Genomic DNA, 16,919 nt, shown 5'->3' on the forward strand with positions numbered 1-16,919 from the left:
TCTGCATGCCCTAGCAACCAGAAAGTTCCTCCTATTGGGAGATTTTAATTTCCATGGAGAACACACCTCTAATCCAAAGGTCAGAAAACTCTCCTCCGCTCTGGAAGCTATAGGACTCACAAAAAAATGGAAGGTCCGACCTACCAAGACGGACACCTGATAGACCTAGTGTTCACTAACGATGACCAACTAAGGTGCAGCCTCCCTGCCCCCCTCACATGGACGGATCATTCTTTGATCACCTTTTCCATATACCAGACTCCTGCAAGGCCAAGGCGGAATCTCACCATAAAAGCATTTGGCGAGGTCTTTACCAGTGAATTAGGTAACAATCAGACGGAAGAAACGCAGGTCTGTTTATAAGCGACCCCTAAATCCGTGGCACAAAGAAGATTTAAAGGCTGATAAATCAAAATGCCGACGGCTGGAAAGATCCTGCCGTGCCAGTAATGACCCCCAAAATAAACTGCTATATAGACAGGCACTGGCCAGTTACCATCTGAATCTAAAAGCAGCGAAACGTAGCTTTATTCTTAAACAAATCGAACAGTCGAGCAACTCCTCGAAGACTCTGTTCAGCATTGTTAAAGACTTTACGTCACCCAAGGCCAGTAGTCAGGTCCCAAATGAATCTCAGGACTTAGGTGACTCTATAGCCCCGTTCTTTCAGGATAAGATATTCAGCATCTATGATAATATCCCCCAGATAGCCCCTTCAGTTTCTGATACGTTGGCGGAACTGGAAGAGAAGCGGAAGACACCTAATTGCTCTTTGGAAAGCTTCAATTTAGTAAGGAGGTCCAAAAAGGCTTAGCCTTGGGAAAATCAGGGTCCCCTAATGATCCTTGCCCCCCCAAAATCATGGACCTCCTAGCCAAGAGCTGCACACCAGTAATCTGCGACATTTTTAACTGCTCCATTTCCACTGGCATAATTCCATCTTCCTGGAAAGAAGCAGTGGTCCATCCTATTCTTAAGAAATCCACAGCAAGCCCCGCTATGCTCAGTAATTATCGGCCTATTTCCCTTTTACCTCTCTTGGGGAAATTGCTGGAAAACATCATAAACCAACAATTGAGTCTTTATTTGGAACAGATTGAAATTCTGGATCGCTCACAGTCAGATTTTCGCCCAGGTTTCAGTACAGAAACCGCCGTCCTAGCAGTTACCGACTCTTTAAGACAGACAATTGATTCAGGCGGTTCCGCGATACTGATCCTCTTAGATCTCTCCGCAGCTTTTGATACTATCTCCCACACTAAGCTAGTGGAGAGACGATCTGACTGCGGTGTCAAAGGAACAGCCTTACAATGGTTCCAACATTTTCTGACAGAGAGGACACAAAAGCTCACTTTAGGTCCTTACTCTTCGGCTTAGTTTCCCTTGGACAAGGGGGTCCCGCAGGGCTCTTGCCGGATATATATATATATAGCGCCCCTCTGGCTCAGATTGTGGAACAGTTGGGCTTCGAAATCATCTCATATGCAGATGATACGCAGCTCATGCTCACTATCGGGAAATGTCCAGAGCCAGACGAAACACGCTTCGCCAATGGTATGAAGCTGATTTCAGACTGGATGATGGTGAATTATCTTCAACTAAATCCAGTAAATCCAGGGACGACCGAGATCTTGTTAATGGGAAAAGCCCCAGGTATCTGGTCAGATCATTGGTGGCCTGACCAATTGGGTGTCGCCCCCTCTCCTAAAGTATCTGTAAAGAACCTAGGAATACAAATTGACAGCTCTTTGTCCATGAAAGATCATTTTGCAACAACTACTGGTATATGTTTTTACAGCCTCCGACTTCTTCGCCACCACACACCGCAGGACCTTAGTTCATGCAATGGTAACGAGTCGCTTGGACTATGGCAACGCCGTGCTGGCAGAGGTGGGGAAACTCTCCTGTCCAAATTGCAAATTGTTCAGAATACGGCTGCAAGAATGATTTTGAATCGTCCGGCAGGCTCTCCATCTGCTCCATTGCCCAGAGAATTGCATTGGCTTAATGTAAAAATAAGCTCCTTTTTCAAAATCTGCTGCTCAACTCATAATGCCCTTAATGATAAAGACCCTCGTTATCTACAACGTAAACGGATTAAATATTGCCCTAGTAGGAGGCTTAGATCCACCACACTAAGTCTACTACAAGTTCCCCGAATTCGTCTGACTCGGACAGGTGGGAGAGCTTTCTCCTACTTACCTCCCAGGTTCTGGAACCAGCTCCCTCAGGCCCTGCGAGCTATTTCGAATTATGGCACATTTAGGAAAAAGCTGAAAGCCTTCCTCTTTTAACGACTAGGTTAGCCCGGTTTCCGTTAGCTGAAGACCAATCGCTAGTCAGCACCGAGATGCCCCAGGGTGATTTGTGTGCTCAATTAATTCTTAATCTAATCTTAATCTTAATCTAAATTGGCCCAGCCCCACTACGAACCTCAAGAACTTTCAACGCTTTCTGGCCATTGGTATATGAAAGTATGCTTCTTGAAGGTTGATGGAACAGAGCCTTTCGCCCTGGTGTAATTGGGGACAAATTTGGTGTGATGCCAGCATCCTGAACTTTTCTCGCCGGATCCACTTGGCTGTTTTGAGGTCTAGACTGGGTCTGAATTTGTTCTGGTCTTTCTTCTTGACAAGAAAGTAACTGGAATAAATGCCTGCACCAGGTTGGTGAGGAACAGGTTTGATCATCAGCTTTTGGAACTTCTGCTCGCAACAGTGGAAATTGGAAACTGGATGGTTTCAGAGGTGTGGACAGTCGAGGACTGGCGAAACACAGACAATATTCATTGCAAACAATATTCCATATCCAGGGTCTTGTGTTATGTTTTGCTAATATGCCAGATAATGTTGGATGCTTCCCCACACCGGAATGGGTAACAGGAGAGGGGGAATAAGTGATTCAGGGTTTTCACCCGAAGGTTGCCTGCCCCCTTCAGCAGGCCTGCTGGGTAGATCTCCCTCTAGGCTGCCTTCGTTGGTATGATTGGTAGTGACGTTGGTGCTGTTGTGCACCGCTTTGCTGGCGGCCCCGGCTGGGAATAGAAGTGGCTCTGGTATGGTCAGAAAGATTTTCTCTGTTCCCTAGGTCTCTCTAAGATGATTGCCTTCAGAGTGTCCAAGCTGGCACTCTCTCGTCGGCGCTTTTATTCTTCCTCGGCAGCACTTACGGATCTTCATTGGTTGTGTCTCCCAACGTGTCGACTTTAAAGCCCTTTGCTTGGTCTTTCGGGCCCTCCACGGTCAGGGGCCGATCTCCCTGCAGGAGCTGTTCTCCTGGTACACCCCTACTAGATCCCTTCGTTCTGCCTCAGCCTACCTGGTGGTAGTTCCTAAGATCCTGAGGATGCGAATGGGTGGTCGTTCTTTCAGCTATACGGCATCAAGGCTGTGGAACGCGCTGCCATTGTCTCTTAGAAGCATGGATGACTTATCCTCTTTTAAAAAGGGACTAGACGTGGCTTGGACGGCAGGAGGAATGGCCGCCTAGACCGGGTGCTCCGCGGAGAGGGAGAGCGAGCTCCGTGAATCTAGTGCTTCCAACGGCGCGATCCGTCTACAAACAAAGGTACCTGCGCCGGGACCTTCACTGCGCCCATAGATGCCCTGACATCTGCCTGTGGGTGCTGTTGGGGACTTTGCTGGCCTTAAGGCATATGCGCGACCCTCTCTCCGGGCTCAGCCCAAAATGGCGGCGCCGAGTCATGGCCGGTGTGCCTGACCCACACGAACACCGATAGTGCTCGGTATGCCATCGATCACCCACAGCTGGCGGTAAGGACTCTCCAGCCTGATAATCTGCCCTAAATGCTCATCTGCCATCAGAAGGAAGCGGCGGAACAACAATGCAGACTTAAACCGGCTCGTAATGCCTGACCCTAAAATGGTGGCGACATTGTTCTCGATCTCCACGTAATCCTTACACTCAGGCTATCAGAGAGCTTCTTGATGCACCTCAAGTTCATCCACTGCCATCCTGAGCCCTGGCCTCCCTCCAAGTGAAGGTATGTGCAGCCCCAGCCTGCCTCAACACCGCTATCCGTGTACTGCCTGCACCTGAGCCACTGAGCCCACGTGGTGTTCCTGACCCGACCCCATTGCCACATGGCTGCATCCTACCACCCATAGTGGCGAATCTCACCCTTGAGAGAGAGCATCGCACCTCACCTGCTTTGCAGTGATTGACATTTGCATCTACACGCTAATCTATGCACTCCCTGCCCATCTGCAAGCAACAACCGGTGCCACTCACGCCTTGAATCCTGGCCCCATCCTCTCAGGCGCTCCCAGTCGCATAGCAGTCCTGTAACTGACTCTTTTCGCGTGAGAGCTCACCCTTACCAGCCAGCAGTGTCCTACTACAGCGCCTACGATCTGACTGTTTCAGGGCAAACGCGAGCATCATCCAGACGCGGTAAGCAATCCAGCGACCCACTCCTATCGCAAAGGTGCTTATCCGTGCAACCCAGTGGTGTTCTCCTCTAACACTATATAGGGTCAGGCAGGCTCACAGCGAGCGAGTACACTCACCGGGCAATAATGGCGTACAGAGAGGACAGGAATAATTCTAAAAAGGTGAAACCAGACTCTCTCTTGGACTCACCCATCAAAGGTAAAGCCGATATGGCAGCCAATATGGAAATGATCCTCAGGAAACTGGCAGACCTACATGAACTCTCTAAATCCACCAAATCCAATACCGACTCCATGCAACTTGAACTCACTGCGATCAGAGCTGATATAAACGTAATTAACATAGGCTTGGGCGCGGCAGAACAGCGTATAAGCGACGTGGAGGACATCTCAAAACAATCAGTCTCCAAAATCAAATGCCTGGAAAAGACCACGGAGGAGTTGAAACGCCACAACGCGGAGTTGGAAGACAGGAATAGAAGAGGTAACATCAAGATCTTTGGCGTCCCGGAGAAATCAGAAAAAGATGCGGATTCCTGCGTGGCATTCCTTGAATCATGGATCCCAATGATCACCAAACTGGACTTCCCACACGGCCTTTAATTGGATAGGACACACAGGATCCCCACCTTCGCTACTAAGACCTCAAATGGCCCCAGACCACTTATCTGCAAACCACTCAGATTCCAACACGTCGAGATGATCCTTCAATTCGCAAGAAGAAACCACTCCATCTCATGGGACGGCCATAGAATCATCTTTACTCAAGATTATTCAAGGGACACAGTGACAATCCGCAAAGGTTTCCTGGAGCTCAGAGAAAAGCTAAGGTCCAAAGGCATTCCTTTCTCCTTTGCCGGTCCAGCGAAATTCAGGGTTGTATTCAACGGCCACCCGAGATTCTTCACGGACCCCAAAAGCCTTGCCGATCTTCTGGAAGACCGTCAGGAACAAGAAATGGACTTGGCGTCCGGCCTCTCGAACAAGAGGAAGACTTGACCTCACTCGTAGTCTGTACGAATTCCATGAGTAATTGTCAGTCTAATCTCGATTCCACCTTCACTGTTCTACTTCCACAATTGTTGTCCTGTGCCATATTGTTCGTCCTCCAGCGCAACTTGCCGAACTATGCTAGTAGCAGACAGTTTGTTCCCTTTGCTGGACACTTCCGTGTGGAAACAGATACCCACATCGGTACTGTGAGTAGGCCTTGAGCCAGGATAATATGTTGATCCTTCTTGTATAACGTTGAAATATTGTTGTATTAGCGCCGATTATATTTGTTCAGCATTGTTTTTTTATGGCTCACCGTTACAGATAGATATATGTGCTATGGTTATATCCTGTTCGTACTACTGCTTTCCAATCACCGCCCATGTCACTGTTATGGTTATTGGGGCGTTCTTCCAACGCCTTGGCAGCTTGAACTGGTTAGAATTTTGTAAAACTGCCGGAACTATCACCAACATTACCTTACATTAGCCTAAGGAAGCTTCTAGCTACCACATATGTATCCCTGATTTCCGCCTTGCACGGGACTGCCGTCGCACTCCCGATGTACGTATAGGGGGGGAGGGGAGGGTGGGATCGGGGGAGGGGGTTGGGGTAGGGGGGGCAGGGAGGGGAGAAAATGGAGCTACAAGAGTTCAAAGTGCCTTATTCTTTCTTTATGCTCAGTATTGTTTTGTTCTTATGTTTACCTTTTGCACATTTGTCAAATGCATTTCGTTGCAGTCCACTGTACCTTCACGCATTGACCATCACGCTGACCGTGAGGAGCACTTGGGGGAGTCACTAACTGTCTCCCTTAGATCAGAGCGCATTCTCTCAACGATGCTTCTCACCCCAAATGGCTAAGACAAACTCATTAGCCGACGACCTTACGATTGTCTCTCTTAATGTTAAGGGCCTCAACCACCCGGTAAAAAGGAGGAAAGTTATTGAGTATATCTCCAAATCCAAGGGGGACATAATTTTACTCCCAAGAAACCAAACTGTCCGAGGATGATCTCAGCTTCTTGAACATCCACTGGGCATCACATATCCTATCCTCACCAGCGTCTCACAAGAAGGGAGGGGTTATCACCATTTTAGCGAAAAAAGCTAACCTTACTCTAGTCTCACACTCCCATGACGATGCAGGTAGGCTATCCATTACTAACCTTCTCAGGGAAGACGACCCCATCCATGTACTAAATATCTACGGCCCAAACGCAGACGACCCGGAATTCTGGAACTCTGTCACCCGCTCATTAGAACCTATCCCTACAGATGACTTGTTGATAGTGGGGGGCGACTTTAACCTCCCCCTTGACCCAATTCTCGATAGACAATCCAAATGTGCCTTCCACCCCTCCCGCTCACATGAAGCCCTCCTTCGTCTATGTGACAGGTACCACCTGATGGACTCATGGCGCCTACAACATCCGGACGGTAGGGATTACACATTTTCTTCTGCTCCACACAACTCCTACTCACGTATCGACTTCATTTTGATCTCAAGCCCCTTCACGCATCTTATAGAAGAGACCGATATAGCCCCCAAGTTAGTCTCTGATCACGCCTGTATACGCACCAAACTGGCTGGTTCCAGGTCGATCCTCCCACCGAAGAGATGGCGCTTTAATGAGGAGACACTCTCAGATCCCACAAACAAATTACTAATTTCAAACGCTATTGAGGAATACCTTTCCCTAAACAGCACCCCAGACATCTCACTTAACACCCTGTGGGATGCTCTGAAAGCCACAATACGCGGGGTCATCATCTCCATTAGAGCCAAGACAAACAAGGCGCTTAATAAAGAATTGAGTCTCTGGAACGCCAGATTGGCACTCTAGAAGCTCAGCACAAATCCAACCCGCTTGACTCATGTGTTTTAGATATGTTAACCAAGAAAAAATACGAATACAACACCATCACCAGCAAACGGGCGGGGGTTTGGATTAATCGCTTTAAGGCCCTGAAACTATGCGAAGGCAACAGAGCCGGTAAACTGTTGGCCTCATACCTCAAACACAAACAGAAATTGTCTACCATATCGTCCATTAAAAACTCATGCAGCGTCACACACACTAAACAGTCAAACATCCTCGACACTTTCAAAACATTCTACGAAGATCTTTACAAAAATGACAAGGTATTAGACGAACCCGCCTGCGCGGACTACCTCAATTCACTCCACCTTCCACAACTTTCAGAAGCTGATAGATCTCATCTGAGCTCCCAAATCTCTAGTTCAGAAATCAAAGCAGCAATCAACACCCTGAAGAATAATAAGGCCCCAGGCCCAGACGGCTTCACTGCACCCTTCTATAAGGCCTTTGCAGACCAAATTAACCCTCCGCTCCTTCAGCTTTATAATTCTACTGCAGCCTGTGGCGGAGTTTCCCCTTCAATGAGCGAGGCCACGATTATAGTATTACCCAAAGAAGGGAAGGACCCATTACTCACTAAAAATTACCGTCCCATATCCCTGATAAATCTAGATTGCAAGATATATGCTAAAATATTGGCGACCAGACTAAATTCCATCCTTCACAAATTAATTAGCCCCTCACAGGTTGGCTTCCTAAAAAAACGAATGTCTAACGACAACACAAGATTATTGTGTCATATTCTAGAAAAGGCAAAATCCACTTCTGTACCAACATTGGCGATAATGCAGAAAAGGCCTTTGACAAGGTCTCGTGGTCTTTTCTACGCCCGTGCATGCACTCATTCAACCTTGGCGACCCCTTTATCAAGATGGTGATGGCCCTCTACTCTGCCCCTTCTGCTAGGATAGCTATAAACAGCTCCCTCTCGGATCCCTTCCGCTATACCAGGGAACAAGACAGGGTTGCCCTCTCTCACCAGCTCTCTTTCTTTTAGCCCTTGAACCCCTCCTTACAGATATCAAAAACAACAGGGACATTGAGGGTATCTCCTTTGGGAACTCACGCATCAAATTAGCAGCATATGCGGACGACATTCTGATAGCGACTGAAAACCCTGCCAACTTCATTGCTGCGCTAATGTCCTCAATAGATAAATACTCCTCCCTCTCCGGGTACAAATTAAACAGAGATAAGTTTGAAGTAAAACCTCTTAATATCCACACTTCGAGAGTAGTGCTGGGCAATTCTGGCCTATTCTGGCAAACAGGAGTGATTAAATATTTGGGGATTGAGTTCACAGATGAGCTTTTGAGTACCCTTAAACATAACGAGAACAAAACCCTAGACAAAATCAAAAGTCTGTTGGACGGATGGTCACCCCGCTTCATCACCTGGTGGGGCTGTGTTGAAACTATAAAAATGATGATATCCCCCCTGGTTAACTACCTTGTCACGATGCTCCCACTCTTCCTTTCCAAAGAATTCCACACCAAATTGGACAAAATCATCTCGGCATTTCTCTGGCAGGGCAAAAAAGCCAGGATCAGTTTAAAAAAACTTCGACTAGATAAGAAACTAGGAGGGGTCAATCTGGCGGATTACAAAATTTACCAAATCGCCTTCTTAGCGAAACAAGGGTCACACTGGATATCCACCCAATCTGACTATACCCCAGTGTGGCTCTCTGTGGAAAAGTCTATTCTGGAGGGTCTTGACCCCTGCGCCCTACTCACAGTCAAACCCCATCCCAGCCTAGGTCCGGGGCCCATCTTCAAAAATACTAAATTGGCTCTGCTAAAGGTCAGTAAACGCCTCCCGCATCAATTCCGGCACTCTTATTGGGAGTCTTTACGGCATAATCCCGCCATTATATACAAAGGGAAACCTCTAAACTACCCCGCAAGGATAGACAAAGGTATCTTATTCCCACACCAACTCGTCGAGAACTCGCTTCCACTAACCTTTCAGGAAATTCAGGATAAATTCCAACTCCATAACGTCGAATTCTATAACTTCCTACACATTAAAGTAGCACTAGCGAAGGCTAACCTGAAGGCTGTCACTCCCTCCCTCCCAGGTCTATTCACCTCACTTAACAAACTGGGGCATCAAGTCTCTAGACTGTACAAACTAATGCGACCACAATCGTCCACCCTAAATGCACCTCTCCAAAGGTACTGGGACTCATTCTCCTCCACACCTAACTCGGACACTATCTGGGCCAGCACATGGGAATCCACCACTCGCCACAAAATTAGCCCTACACTCTCACAGACCAAGTTCTGGCTCCTTCATAAGGCCTTCTGGACGCCCAGGAGGTTGTTTCTACATAAAATCAAGCCCGACGACACATGTTGGAATTGCACGGACGAGGGAGGAGACCTGGAACATCTAATCTTCAAATGCCCCTGTGTTACCTCCTATTGGGACAGGATCTTTGGTTTCATAAATACAGTGCTCCATATCACCTTACCAAGGGAATTTTCAACGCTTGTTCTAGGTTTTGCCAAAGCCGTCACACTCAATGATGATGACAAAGCCCTACTGGACCTACTACTGACGGCTGGGGTCAAAATCATACTTAATAACTGGAAAAGCACGAACAAAGCTTCCTTTCCCCACTGGCTGGATTGGGTCTCCCACTTAAGAGGTGCGGACAACATAGCCTTAATTTCTACCCCATGGAGACCGCCGCTCAGGAAACTCTGGTCCTCACTGGACGACCACTTTGACTCATTCAAACCTCCATGAATTTGAACACATGGTACTCGGAGAGTTGTACTATATAGTTGTCACGTGCATCTTTTCTATGTATACAGGGTTGATTTACACAAATGCATAGCTCATGATGCCTCTGCTCTTATGTGGTGGTGTTCTTTTCTCATGTAATAACGGTCATGTTATACAGGTCTTCGTGTACCTTTGGACGCAACCCGCCTACATCTGCCTATTAGACAATATGTGTGGATCCTTCTTTTTTGCTTTTTCAAGATTTATTTGTTTTTATCTGGACTTGCCTGTTTTACTGAATGCAATTTACAATACTAGCAGCAAATTTTATATTTCCTTTTTTATGATTCTATTATTGCACTGATTGTAATTTTCTTGAAACTGATCTTCTTGTACTGATGTATCTCTTGCAGCTCCTAATAAAAAACCTTTGAACACAAAAAAATAAAAAAGGGACTAAAAACTCATCTTTTCCCAAGGACACTGTAATTACAGCTGCCACTATAATATCGTGCTCAGGCCGTTGAGAATCACAGCGCCAGGATACCCGTGGGGTGACAGTTGCGCTCTATAAATGTGCCATACAATACAATACAATACAATACAATACAATACAGTGTCCATATCCATCTTCATCCGTGACATCTCATCATCTGCATGGGTCCCCAATAGAGTGAAACCAGAGAATGGCAGATTCAATATTCTTTGCTGATATTCTGGCTTGAGGAATGTTAGGAGCAGCTAGGAGTGCCTTTTGAAGAGCGACACCGTGGCAGCAATCGTGCGCTGCGAATAAGGACGAGTCTGCTGCAGCACTAATAACCGGATTTGAGACCATGAATCCCTTATTCAGGATTTCCATGAAGTCATCCCTTTTATCTCTAGGGAGATGTTCAGCAAACTGGTTTATGGATTCCCACAGTGCCCTGTGGAATCTGCCCAGTAGGGTAGTGGCGCCGACTGCTTTAATGATGGTTGCGGTTGTGCCGTACCGTTTCCGTCCTCCAGAGTCCAACTTCTGACTCTCCTCATAGGGAGGTACTGCAGAAGTGGGGGTAGTGGCATCTTGTTTCTTTGCTACTAAGACAATACCAGAGTCTGGTGCAGGATCCGTGTGGAGGAAAGCTGGATCCTGCTCCAGAGGGCAGTATTTCTTTCGAAACCTTGATGGTGTTGTCTTAACAGAGGCCGGTGTCAGGAAAAGATCCATAGCAGGGTCAAGGAGAGCTGGTACTAGATGCAGCAAAGGTCTAGATGCAGATTTGGGCTGTAGAGTCTCGTAAATTACTAATGTCATTGGTTTTAGAGTCGACATAAAGATATTCATTTTTGTTGCTCCCCTCTAAAGGACTTCTTGAAATGTGGTGACATTATTCACTGGTGATATACGTAGCGGTGAAGAGTCAAAAAGTGTTGGGAAATAACTTCCAGTAGATGTGGAGGTGCGTGCCTTGACCGAGAATGTGAATGATGACAAAGATGATGGTGGGAGTGCCTAGAAGAGGTAGAAGTACACCTTGAGCTGTTATAATGGCGTCTACAATGACGGCACAATCTGGAATGAGATTTGTGTCTTGCATTAGCCGGTGCAGCTGGAGGAGGTAGTGGAGGAGGCAGAGGAGGAGGCGGAAGCGGTGGAGAAGATGGTTGGGACCCCTGAAGATGGGGAATATGCTCTAGAGTACGCCGAATCTGTGGTGGTGTAGTCGAGTCTTCTTTTTTCTAGAATCCTGTAGCCTGGACGATGTCGAAAGTTCTTGACGTCAACGAACCTCGATGTCGACCTGGTTGTCGAGGGTGAGGGCCAACAGAGCCTCGATGTCTATCTACGCCAGTGCCTTGACGTCGAACTGGATCTCGACGTCAAACTTTATGTTGAAAAAGGCCTCTAAATAGACAGAGCAGTTCTAGAAATGGATAGTCCTGGCCTCGATTCTGATCTGTCGCGATTGCTCGACATCGAACCATGTATAGATAGTGAACACGTTGGTGCAGTACCTATCCGCGACGTTGATGCTTTCACCATCGACTGGGATCAATGGAGTTTTTGTGCAGTTTTCTCACAGGCACGCACTCCTGAGACAGATGACAAAGCCCTAGTAGAGATCTGACCCGCTCCTCGCCCTGAGGTCCCACCTTTAGACTCGGTCTGTATTCTTCTTTGCTCTTCAGTCCCATGAAGGCAAATCGTCTCTCGGTCTCTCAGGGTCCCTCTTAAAAGAAGTTCATGCGGTAATGGCAAGACTCAGTAACATGCTCTTCTCAATCAATCAATCAGGGATTTGTGAAGCGCACTACTCACCCGTGAGGGTCTCAAGGCACTAGAGGGTGGATTTTTCTGGCAGCTCAGTCTCATCCGAAGTCAAGTCAAGTCAAGTCAAGTAATTTATATAGCGCGCTACATACCCAGAGGGTCTCAAGGCGCTTGAAGAGGGGTGGAGAAGAGCCTGGTCTTGAGCCTCTTCCTGAAAGCTTGCAGTGTGCAGGTTTGTCTGCTGCTGAGGGGGAGTTTGTTCCAGGTCTTGGTTGCGATGTAGGAGAAGGATCGCCTTCCTGCTCTGGTTCCGCGGATTTGAGGGATTTCGGCCAGGGCAAGATCAGTGGAGCTGAGGTTTCTCTTGGGTGCGTATTAGGAGATTCTTTCGCTGGGCATTTGCCAAAAAGAGATGGCATTTTTCTGTCAAATTGCCTCTAATTTCTGTCAGAAAAAGACAAAAAAAGCCAGGGAGAGACCTAAGATGCTGAATGTCACCAAAATTCAGTTAAGAATAGTGAAGAAAAAAAACAAAAAAGAACTCAAATAACTGCCACCTGCTGCTCATGATGGGATACTGGTGGTATCTAGGTTCTTAAAGGCACAGTGTCTTTTTTATACATATAAGACCAGCCTATGAGGCTCTCCTTCATCTCTATCATAAACAAGGGTTTGTTAGGGATAGTTTATGCTGCTGGCAAATCATCTCAAATCAGTCAACTTCTTTATTCTGGCCCTTTTTTTTGTCTTGATGACGATAAATCTGGCCTTTGTAGCCCAGGAATAAAGGCTGCATAATCTCTCTTTCATAAGGGCTTGGTATGTTATGTTATTTTCAAGTGCGCTTGAATACCCGGAGGCGTCTTGACACTGGCTTAAAGATGAGCTCAAAATCCTTTTCCTCGATCAATCTCTAGCGATTAGATAGGATCAGTCGGAGTGCTGAAAATGACACTAAACCTCTCTCGGTTGTGGGATAACAAGTCCTTGTAACGGAACTCCTCAACATCTTCTTTACTCTGACTCTCATACGGATTGTCTCACTGTATTACAATATGTTCTGCTCTGTTTTGCTCGATTTATTGCAATATGTTCGGCTCTCTTTTGCTCGCTTTATTGTGATATGTTCTGCTCTCGTTTGTTCTGCTCTGCAACTGTTGTGAAGAGCTCCGATACCCTCCGGTCAGGCTAGCGCTATACATAACTTTGTAAATAAAATTAGCAATGTAATGGGTGGACCCAAAAAAGAAGAAATTAGTCTGTTAAATGACCAGGTTTTTAAAGACTTCCTGAAGACTAATGTATTGCAGGCCTGCCCGAAGAAAGGTGAAACTCTACACTTAAGATATATTGACTATTCAGCGTGCATGACTATAAATGGGAATCCCCTACGAGAGAACCTTCAATAGTGCCCACTGCAAGACCTTGGTAGGCCAAAAAACAAAACAAACAAACGAACATCTCACAGCTTGGCTTGTAAGGGGTCAATCTTGTGAATAACACACCAGCCCACTAACCTGCCACCGTGGTGACATAAATGGGCTTTGTGGAAGGGCATCTAGCCCTTACAGTGGCAGATTAAGAGCAGTGAACTGCTGCCACTCAATCTCCAGGCATGTAGGTGTAGAGTGTTCACATTCGGGTAGAGGACCTGTCCCAGTTGCTGAGACAGGAGATCCCACCCAATGCAGCAGCCTGATCGGAGGACAGGTGCTTATGCCCAGAAGGTTAAGATACCACATTCTCCCGGCCTGAACCAAAGCCACCGGAATGACTTGGGCCCAGTGGATCTTTATCTTTTTCAGAATCCAGTGCGAGAGGTAAATGTGGGAAGGCAAATAATAGGCCCATATAACAATCCAGCCAGAGAGCACCACCTAACAAGTGTTCTTGTGGAATCCTCAACGCACAAAACTGTTGACAGTGGCAAAAAGGTCTAGCCAGGGTCCTCCCGTTTCCAAAAGATGCCGTGGGCCACCTCGGGGTGTAGTCGATATTTGTGGATTGCCGGACGCTGTCTGCGGAGCTCTTCCTCTCTGGCTTTCAAGGAACCTCCCACGTGATTTGCGATCAGGAATATTTCATAATGCTTCAGACACCTCCAGAGGATCCTGAAACTCCGCCTGGTTTGTTGCAGTACCACATGGTGGTGTCCGTGCGAACCTACACCAGCCTCACTTTGATTAGTAGTGAGAAGGAGTTCAAGGTCAAGCAAATGGTTCATAATTCCAGCAAGTAGGAGTTGGGCTTCCATCAGAGACCAGAGTCCTCTGAGCAACAACCTACCCCAGATGTTCTCCCCATCCTAGCAGTGATGTGTCAGTAACCACCATCAGCTTTGCGTGCGCAAGGGAGAGGGGTCTGATGCTTCTGCAATTGTGGCCAAGTGGCCACCACTGTAGATCTTGTGCAGTCTCTCCTTTGAAATCTGAATAATATCCTATGGGATTACTTGGTGCTAAGCCCACAAGAACTTCAGATTTAATTACAGAGCCTGCATGTGCCACCTGGCGGAGTCCACAAGGAGGATGCAGGTGGCTAAAAGGCCAAGAAGACTCAGAGCTGCTCTCACCAAGAACAAAGACAACGGGTGAAACATCAGGATCCTGGTCCTGGACTCCTTCTAAAGGAGCGAAGGCCCTAACTGTAAAGTATACAGGACAGCTCTAATGCATAATCGACTGACTGAGGCAAGGCTGACTTCAACAACCAATTGTCGGGGGAGGGGATAGCTGGTATGCCCATACTAAGAAGATGGGCAACAGTCATCACTTTTGTGAAACACCATAGGGCACTGGTGAGGCCAAAGGGGAGCACAGCAAACTGAAAATGTTCCTGGCCTGCCTCGAACCACAGGTATCGTCTGTGGGACCGCAGCACAGGTATATGAAAATACGCATCTTGCAGGTCCAAGACACCATCCAATTGCTTAGGTCAAGGGGATGCTGGATCTGGGCCAGCAGGTGTGCGCTGAATTAATCTATGTTAAAAAAAGAACAGCATTTAGAGGTTGAAAGTCTAGGATGGGCCGAAAGCTCTTGTCATTCTTCCGCTCAAAGAAAAAAGTGAGTAGCAACCTTCCCCTATTTCCGAGTTGGGAGTCTTCTTGAGGGTTCCATTGGAAAGTAAAACTCACGATTCTTGCAACAGAATGGACAGAGGTTCCCCTGAGATTCGCTTTGAGTGGGGAAGGGTGGCAGAGCAGAAAGAAAGGATGGGGCATAGTCATGCGTATGATTTAAAGGACCCATCTGTAGGACATGACGGCTCATCTCCCTGGATGAAGAAAATGCTGGATCCTCCCTCCCATAGGGTGATTTTGTGTCTCAGCTTGGTGGCGTTTTACACAAGGGAAGGAGATTGGAAGGACTGATACCACTGTAGGCCTGAACAATGCCTGCAACAGTAACATTTCCGGCTTTGAATGGGCTCGAGTGGTTACAATAGTGACTCGGCATACTGACTTTGCCGGGTGTAGCCTCGGGATTTCTAACATTGGTGGTGAAACCGTTCATTGGAGTCAAGAGACACTGGTAGCATGAATAATGTGGCTCTACTGCTTCTGAAAGTTCCCAGGCAGAATTATTTTTCTGCTGAGCAGGCGTGAGCCATCTAAAGACATACCCATGAGCGGGTTCTGTTCTTGTCCACAAAAGTCTGTGGAGCACATCCATGCATGACAGTGGAGCTCCACACAGGTGTCAACTGCCCTTCCCAGAAAACCAGTGGTATCAAGGACAGCAAGAATCCTGTATTTGGCGGCATCTTGACCATTCTTAATGGCTTTAGCCAGTGAGGCCCTAAGGTCTTCGTAGACTACCCGCAAGTTCCCACTGGCCATGTCCCAGAGGGCATTTGCAAATCTTCCTAATAAACAGGCTGCATTTAAAGATCTCAATGCTAGGCTGGCTGAAGAAAACATTTCTTGTCCAAAAGCCTTGTCCTCTTAAGGCTCCATGTCTGGAGGATGTGTGGAGAAGGAAACAGGTTCACCTTGCTGCTGGAGACCGGAAGAATGAGGAGCTTTGGGGTGTGATGTTTAGTGAGACAATCAGGGTCGCCAGGCACAAGTCAGAAACGTCTGGACAGCTGCCAGTTCACTGGTGTGCGAGAACAGGGCTCTGATCAGGTGCTCATTAAGATGCCAGTGATGGCATCATTTAAAAGGAACAAAGCCTCTCGTGGCTAGCCCAGGCTGTAAAAGTCCCATACGGACATTTGTCATAATTTCAACAGAGGGCAGTTGTAGGTCCAAGACCTCAGCTGCCCATCGGATTACCATTGCAAACGATGACTCGAAATGACCAGTTCAAATCTGATTCAGGGCAAGTATCTGCCCACTGAATCCTTCTAAGTCTCTTTAAAAACTATCATCAACAAGGGGCTAAATCATCCCCATCTCTGAGTGTTGGCAAGCTTTGGTCAGAATTAAAGCCAAAATAATAATGGAGCATATGATGGCATGCATCTCCGAGTAGAGGCACAGGGTCAGGGTGAGGCTATATGCACTTTAGTCATTTTGTCACTCGACATTGGTCGGGATCAGGCTGAAGTTGGCCCAGGCTACATATGGAAACCTTCACCAGTTCCTTCTCTGGTGCCATTGATACTCGCATTGACATGGGAAAAGCCCTCATGGGTTAT

The 16,919-nt window shown here is 47.2% G+C and overlaps 1 protein-coding gene across 4 annotated transcripts in view; it reads right to left on the reverse strand.

Annotated features, from left to right (window-relative positions):
- The window catches only part of ODF2 (outer dense fiber of sperm tails 2), a 417,376-nt gene that overhangs the window by 70,404 nt on the left and 330,053 nt on the right, over positions 1-16,919 (reverse strand). The gene's annotated exons all lie outside the window — the stretch shown is intronic.

The sequence above is a fragment of the Lissotriton vulgaris genome, chromosome 5, assembly GCF_964263255.1.
Source record: "Lissotriton vulgaris chromosome 5, aLisVul1.2, whole genome shotgun sequence".
Lineage (NCBI taxonomy): Eukaryota > Metazoa > Chordata > Amphibia > Caudata > Salamandridae > Lissotriton > Lissotriton vulgaris.